An 8,733-nucleotide genomic window follows, 5' to 3' on the forward strand; every position below is an offset into this window, starting at 1 on the left:
GACCCCATTCCTTCTCTTGAATTCGTGCCCACTGTAAAAGACATAATGGTTGCCGGAGTTTAATTCTCCTATTCCGGTCCACTTGAGCTCGCTGATACCCAAGATATCAATGTTCAATCTGTCCATTTCTCGCTTGACGACATACAGTTTGCCTTGCATCATAGATCTTACATTCCATGTTGCTACGTGATATATCTCCTTGCAACATCGGACTGTCCGGTCGCTTCCCGACACATCCACAACTGAGCGTCCTTTTGGCTTTAGCCCAGCCGCTTCATTCGTCCTGGAGCTACTAGGAATCGCCCTTTGTTCATCCCCAGTAACATGTGGGACGCCTTCCAACCTGGGTGCTCATCGTCCGGCGTCATATCATTAATGCTATTGTGACTGGCCATAGAGCTTTCTTGGCAGGAAATACTGGAGTGGGTTGCCATTACCTTCTCCAGTGAATCACATTTTGTCAGATCATACTTATTTATAATTGAACAATATTTCTTGATTGAACATTTGTCATCAATTATTCAATAAATTTAACTAGCCATTGATTAGTAATTAACTATTGATTGGCATATGGCCATAAAACACGCATTCGCGCATACTGTGGTGGTGCTCTTTGATTGGTCGAGTACACTATAGTCGAGACCTCCATGGCGTCATCCCGTCTCGACCAGTCAGAGCTGCCGCAATGCGGGACACCTCTAAACTGTTAGATGCTTTCGCCTTAATATGATGGCATGTTAGCCCCCGCCGCAAGCGGCAGTGGCCTACCAGTCTCAGCCCCGTGGGGCCAGGATGAACCACAAACAATGGGCACACATGAATGCGTGGAGTTGAAACTGGGAAACGCCGCTGGAGGCGCGCATTTATACGTAGAATCCGGCTTCTTTGGTTACGCTGTGACGAACGGAGGTTGGATCCTTGCGCTATAGTGAAGTAGACTTGCGCACTGCCCATGCGGCGAGTAGGATACCAGCACTTATTAATGCGTAAGCATTGTATTGGGTTATGTTCGCGCTTTTGTGTCATCACAAGCTTTTCCGCAAGATGAAGTTTTAACGAGTAATTTTATGGGAAAACGAATGGTTGCATCAGATAGAGAATCCAAATATCTTACAGGAAATCGGGAGATGTTGTAGGATAATTACTGAATTAGAACCAATTGTGTCATTCGCATGTCAAAAAGGCTGGGAGTGGTAACGTCGACATCCAAAAGGGGCACTTGGTACTCGACTTCTGGTGAAGTAAGCCTAACGTTCGATGGCGTAAAATTTTAAATGTTTGAACGCGAACGAGCGCGAAAGGGTGTGATTTGCGTGCATGAATGTATGCTAATGTTTAGAAAGCCTGTAAAGCTAGGCAACCAATCAAGTGCAGTCTGAAAAATGCAGAGAACACCGCAGAATCTGCAGTGAAGAATTGCGAGAGGCTGAGTGTTGCTGCTGCGCACGGTGCATCAGGGCTCCTTGTCGAACACAAGCAGCGTTCCATTGAACGCAATAAAGTTCACCAGCGTTACATTGATTGGTTTACAGGAAAGGAAAGGCGCACTATCCGCCACTCAGGGAATCCCGCTCACACATGTCGTGGTCAACACAGCAACGCTCAAGTTTACGCACTTCTCCAGTGCAGATTCTACAGTAATATCAGAAAAGTTTTTAAAGCGGTAGCCTTGATAGGCTATGTTGGCACCAAACGTGTCCGCGAAAAGTGGAAGCAACATCTAATGCATGATATAACACATGGTAAAACTTGTAGTCATGTCTCGATGTGTATGGCCTGTCATAAACAATATTTTATGTTATGAAGGCGAAAACCTTTAATGGCTCATAGTGCCGTGGAAAAACTGTGCCCCGCTTTTGCGGCGCCTGTCGCGTGGCGTTCCTTGGCGCGAGTTTGTGTGGGATTGCAGGTGGCAGGAACACTAGTCAAGATAAAACTTCTGTAGGAGAGACGCAGTCTGTTGCACTTTGTGTGCGTTTGGATGGTAAGCCATCATTCCTGTCGCGTGGCGTTCCTTGCCGCGCGTTCAAGTGTGCAAGATGAGACTTTTCAGGCTTTCGCCTTTCACCACCTTAGTCGCTAAAGTCCCTCGTAATGTTTTGTCGTGCGGGGCATGTAGTTTGTCATGAGTCATAGTTATGAGTGATGATCAGAGTCCTAACGTATGAGTGAAAAATTCGGTGGCAGGCTAGCCTGCCACCGAATTTTTCACTCATACGTTAGGACTCTGCCTGCCGCCGAATTTTTTGTCTGTTGTAGGCTGTCATTGCACTCGCCACCGCTTCGGTGGTGGACGACGGCTGTTGTTGCGGCGCGCCTCTTTCTTACCCTCTTCCTTTTCTTTCTTCTATATTTTCTCTTCTGTCTGCACGAGGCAGCGGAGGTGGCTCAGCTACAGAGCCAGTAGCAGGCCCGTGCATTTTCTTTTCCTTCTTCCTACAGCCACAACAACAACAGACCGAAGGAAAAATAGAGAAGAAAAAGAAGAGGGAAAGAAAGACGCGCGCCGCAGCAACAGCCGTCGTCCACCACCAGCGGTGGCGTGTGCAATGACGGCCTACAAAAGATAAAAAATTCGGTGCCAGGCTAGCCCCTGCCGCCAGCGGCGGTGGCCCACCTGTACGAGCCCAGTCAGGGGAGAGCGCGAAACGAAGAGGCGTCCATGTGCTGTGCGATGTCAGCGCACGTCAAAGAACTCCAGGTGGTCGAAATTACTCCTTAGCCCTCCACTACGGCTCCTCTTTCCACTTTCACTCCCCCTTCCACCCTTCCCTTACGGCGCGGTTGAGGTGTCCACAGAAAACAAGTTAGTTACCATGCCTTTCCCTGCCTATAAATAAATCTATTTTGTTTCGCCTCCAATGAAATGCAGCCGCCGGTGGTCGGAATCGAGCCCGGGTACTCCGGCACAGTAGTCGGGTGTCTTACCACAGCACCACCTGACGGGACACCCTCAAACGGCATATCGTTTCTCTTGCGCAGATTCTGCGTATCGTTCTTGCCGGATTCGTGTCAGCATGGGATCAGTTACCAAAACCTGTTGTCGTGATCGACCACTTGGAACATGACCACCAAAGAACGTCCTTCCAGAGAGCCTGCGCAGTCACCGATTGTGGACGCCCCTCCGCATTGCACATGCAACCCTTCATCCAGCCTACCGAGCTACGTCATCAAACAACGAGCATTTGTACCCGGTTTCTCCGCTTCGAACATTCAGTAGGTAAGGGGGCAGCGCTTCTACAATGATGCCTAAGTGGCATATTGTCTTTCTAGCGCTGGCTTTTTACACGACTGGTGTCCAATATTACCCTAGTAATAATGCCTGCCTACTGATGCTGCCTTTCCCGAGTAGCCTGAAGCGTTCTATTGCAAGATATAATGTGTATTTTTGTGCACATCCTTAGGCAAATCGAACAAAGTCCAGGGCCTAATAATAATACTCGTAGTACGAAACAATCTGATGACAGCTTTTGTTGTAGCACACACCAAAGTGTTTATATGATTTTAGCACGGTACAGACGGCGCTAACCGATGCGTTACCACAGTACGACACCCGGTTTGATTCTCTTAAGACGTCTCTTGAACAGCTGAAACCTGCTCAGACGAATGGAGCGGCCATCGAATATAAAGTAAATGATATCGAATAGCTGACATCAATAGCTGACAAATTCGATGAACTAGAGTATCGCAGCCAGCGATTATACCATCTTTATTCATGGTTTTAAAGAGCCTCCCGATGAAACAATACCTTCTTTGTGCACAACATTACCGAGAATGTTTCAAAGATAAGCTTAAAATGACCGTCTCTGGAATTTAGTGATGTCATAGGCTTGGTAGCATAGAAAATGACAAAATGCGCCCAGTAAATATTCGACTGGTCGATTACCGGTAGAACGTGCGCATATTAAAAAATATCGCGAACCTTAAAGGCTTAAATCAGTACGTGACAGAACACTTTTCCCAGAAGATGTCTGAGCGTGCAAAGAAGCTATAGACCAGTACTCCCGAAAACAGAGATCGAAAAGAGCATGTTAATCAGCATTACATTTGTGGCGAGCATAAAAATTATAAAGTCCCAGTTAAAAACAGAGTAATCTACGAGAGCTATATATCTGCCATCCTACAAAAACTAGTGAATGTCAACTGCCGGACTGCAGCGAATAAATTCCTTGATCTTGAGCGTCTCGCCGCAGTATATGAACCTGACCTAATCATTCTTACAGAAACATGGCTTCAGGAGGATGTCTAGAACAGTGAATTTTGCCTCCCGGGTTTAATGTTTATTGAAGAGATCGTAGTGATTGAGTAAGAGGGGTTGCACTGTTGTAGAGAGAATCTGGCAATGGAGAATATGTGACGAATCCGGTGTTGTAACCTTGTTCTGCATGATGCACTACGCTATACCACCTCGACTCCCCGCTTTGGGTTTGATACTATCGTGTAATAAATCATGTTTCATTCGAATCGGAAACAAATCGGGATTATGGAAAGCGGCTCCTTTTACAGTGGATAATTCTCACATTTATCAAGTGGAAATTGTTCATGTTTTAGGTCTTCATATATCTGGGTCTGGAACCCTTTGGCTAAACACTACCTGTAAATCGGCTCATGGTACACTTGGTCTCATTCGTCGCATAGCTATGCGCTCAGGCGAGGCGCGTTCTGATACTGCTCGTAAGCTCGTGCGCTCCGTCATTCAGCTAGCCACTGATAGTGTACCAGGCGCAATTTCAGGACCTCACCCGTCGGCAATGGGACTCCCTTTAAGCTATCAATCGTGAGGCTAAGTCCCTCGTCTTACACCCATACCCTTTCTGCAAGAGTACACTCAACTTAATACATTAACTGAACTCAAAGACTAGCGTGGGACAACCAATAAACGCAAAATATCGCTTCAGCTCCATCGCTTACACACATCGCTTAGACAATCGCCCCACTACTTCGCCGCTGATATTGGCCGCGCATCTGCCACCAGGGTGCACAATGTACACCGATGCATACCACACAACAATGCACAGAGTTACCGCTATGTACAGCCCCTCGCGCAGCATATAGCGTGGATACATGCATGCCGTTTGCCTTAGAGCTTCACGCGATACAAAATGCAATTAGTTCCTTCCCACTCGAACCCGCATTTGATACTGCTCACATTTACACTGACTCCCTATCCACCCTTAGGCGGCTTAAGACTGTTCTGCACGCATTAAAAATTACGCGATTCTTTCAGCTCTGCAAAACACACCCCTGTACTGTGCGTATACATTGAATTCGCAGCCATTCTAACGATCTACATAATATTCATGAGGATGCAATGACACACCTTGATACATCAGACATCCCACCACCTTACCTCTTCCCCCAGATCCATTCCTGTTCTATGTTTCCGAGAAAGAATCTTTTCCCTAGCGAACACACGCTCTCAATCCTCAGTATTCGTACCCTCTTCCTCGTAATTTCACTCGGGAGGAGGAGGTATCTGCGCCCCGGATTTTGGGCAGGAGCGGCTCCGACCCGTTCTGTTCGTCATCGGTGGCGTGACAAACGCTTTGAAGTGACCGATAAGTGCCTGAATTGTGATGCTTCACCGGAACTATGCCATGTGAAGCATCTGTTGTGGACCTGCTCAGCTACGGCATCCGTGCGACAGCGCTACCTACTAAAAGTAGGCCTGCGGTGGGACTTTGAGTTTGACTACAGGAAGTAGACGCTGGACAATCGGTTTATCGGCAATTTATGCGATTAATTAGGGCACCTGTTTACACTTCTTCTTCTAGCTTCTTCCTACTCCCTGCTCCCTTTTCACTATGTCTGATGGCAAACTTCTGCAATAAAAAAAAATATTAACTGTTGTTATACGTGTGGCATACAGGCCACCAGCCTCTGAACTCTAAAAACTAGAAAACTTAAAGTGTTACATTATCTGTGGGGATTTCAGCCTACTTGGTATAAACTTGGCTTTATTTTTATCCGTCTAGCGTAACACTTCTATTTATCAGGAGCTCATTGATATGGCATTCCATTCAGATCTAATTCAGTTGATGACTTATTTCACACGCATCGAAGGAAAAAAGCAAATAAGTCTTAGATATTGTTTTTGTGCGAAGTAACATTACCGGAGAAATTCAGGGCGAAGTTTGAATGTAATTTCTGCATGATCACAAGTGCTCATCCCATACATTATTCCTTATAGTGAATAAGCGTCCAATCAGAACAACCCATGTGCCAGTCTTCTCTGCTGATGATGTGTCAAGTATATACTAGAGCTGGCATATGACGAGTTTTACCAGTGTGTCTGCAATAATTTGCGCGATGTAAATCTCTTTTGTTTAAAATTTAACAATAGCAAACGTGCATGTATTCAACTCTATGTTACAGTCAAAATTAGAAAAGTTAACATAAAAAATCCTTGGATTACAAGAGAGATTTTGCAATAAAAAGAAAAGTCAACCGGCTTAAAAAGAGTTAAAAAACACAACAATGATTCGATTGGAAACAGACTTGCCCTTTATAGCAGGAAACTAATACGATGAAAGAGGAAAAGAACAAATTTTACAGTATGCGTTTAAGAAAGATGATAACTTAAGCACCAAGCAGGTTTTGAAGGTACATCAATCCTAAAATGCCTATGTGGCAGTTTTATTTTCAACGGCACCTGTATCTCGAAGGCGTCTAAAGCTTGCTTTAACAAGCAGTTAAAGCAGTCTTCACTAGAGACAATGGCGCTGCACCTCCCTGTCATCTAGTTCAATCACTGCCTCCCATAGAAGACCTGCTATCAGTGTCGGGTGTATTCAATTTCCTGCTCATTTGTAGATCGGACATCAGCACTGGCTGCATGACGTAACCACCATGTAGTTGTCTAGCGTGTGCGACTTTGCTCCGTTTCCCAAGCTGTTCGCAGCACTCCTGAAGGTAACGGCTATCTTCGTAAATAGTGATGACGCGGACAACTGCCGCCCCTTTTGTGTGATATTCGGAGACATGAGCACGCGAGCACTTTCATATAGGGGTATGTAAAGCTTGTAAAACGTTGTAGAGGAAGCGGGCTATCTCGCCGACGGCGGGACGCGCTAGCTTTATAAAATAAAAGCTCGAGCACGAAGCTGCGAATGACAATAGATACACGTAGAATAAATTTACAGCTCGCTATGATCAAGGCAGATACACAGATACAGATCGTAGCACATACTGCGAGTGGCTGTCGTATTACGACAATAGCTTGGAGGGCACTGGAACGAGTCTTCCGCTATATAAAATATGCCAACAAAAGCGGAAGCCTATAACCATACCGAAGGGTAATGGGAAATGTGACACAATTAGAAGCGTCATCCCGTCGAGCTCGCATTCATTTCTCCGACTTACGCAGTGAATCTGAGGATTGTAGTCAACTGAAGGAAAACAAAATAAATCTAAACCCTACTTCTTTGTCCATAAAAGTTGTGATCATGATTATCAGATGCTTACTTGTATTTTTCAGCAAAATATATTATCTGCAATTCTTTACCGGAAAAAAAAAAGGTGGCTACTTGTGACATTGACTTAAGACTCGACAACCCAGTTCCAGCGGCAGGCTGATATGTTGGCAATGGTTGCAGCGAGTGCGGGGAGCTCGCTGCAATTGTACCATCACTAGCGCAGTTGAAGAGCAATTGACAGGAATGAGTCTTATGGTGAGTATCGGGATAAAGAATATTAAATTCGAATCGGAAGAAAAAGTAACATGTCGATGATGACAGTCGAACCCATGACCTCCGAATGTCGCGTCCAGTGCTCTTCCAACTCAGCTACATCGACTCGTAGACCGGTTACTCTTTTACATAAATATATGAAAGAGAACTACACCATGTTAGTCAGGCGCAGGTGACTGCAGGTTAGAATTAACAGGTGTACGAACTGCGAGGGGACGATGCTCTTCATGCTTGGCCACACAGCAGGCCTGTGCATTTTCTTTTCCTTCTTCCTACAGCCACAACAACAACAACAGACATGGACAGTTGTGTTGACATCAATCGGTGGGGTCTTGACGAAGCTGCGCTGTTTATTATAATCTCATTTGCCAAATGTGCGCTGGCTTGTTGCCCACACCACCCGAGTGACCCGAAACCAAGTCCAATGTCGCCGCCATGTGCACTTTGAATCATAGCATTGCAAAAGCTAGGCTTTGTTGTTGCCACAATAATACTACGCTGATGAAATGAGGAAAGCGAAAATCTCTGCAACCGCCTGCAGCCTCGTAGTCCCAAAAATATGTGATCATGCCTCTAACAGGTGGTAGCAGCGCGGTGGAAAAACTCTGGCCGCATTGTGGCCTTGTTTGTACCTTCGCTGCATCCAAAATCAACGCCTATGCTGTAGGTGCTAGATGGCACATGACATCGAGATAACTGATTTGTCGGAAGGTTTGATGTCAGGAGGCGAAATAGTATGACGGAGTTGAAAGGAAATGCCAACTTTGGCAATAATTTAACCTTGAACGGTGACTTGGGAATTGAACACACGGAGACCCTTGCACCTCCGATTGAAGCCTCGCCAGCTCAGGAACTTACGGTAATTAATCTTGCAGATGGCTATTGCCTAGTGCCATGGCCGGGCTCTGAATGGTAGATACAAAATATTACCGTAGTACAACCATTAAAAAACTGGTTTGATTTTCTTTTGCTTTATGGGGTTTAACGTCCCAAGGCGACTCAGCTCCGAAAATATTGATCCCCTAGGGTTCTTTAACAAGCACTG

This window comes from Amblyomma maculatum, chromosome 9, assembly GCF_055883805.1.
Source record: "Amblyomma maculatum isolate TAMU_Amacu chromosome 9, ASM5588380v1, whole genome shotgun sequence".
Taxonomy (NCBI): domain Eukaryota; kingdom Metazoa; phylum Arthropoda; class Arachnida; order Ixodida; family Ixodidae; genus Amblyomma; species Amblyomma maculatum.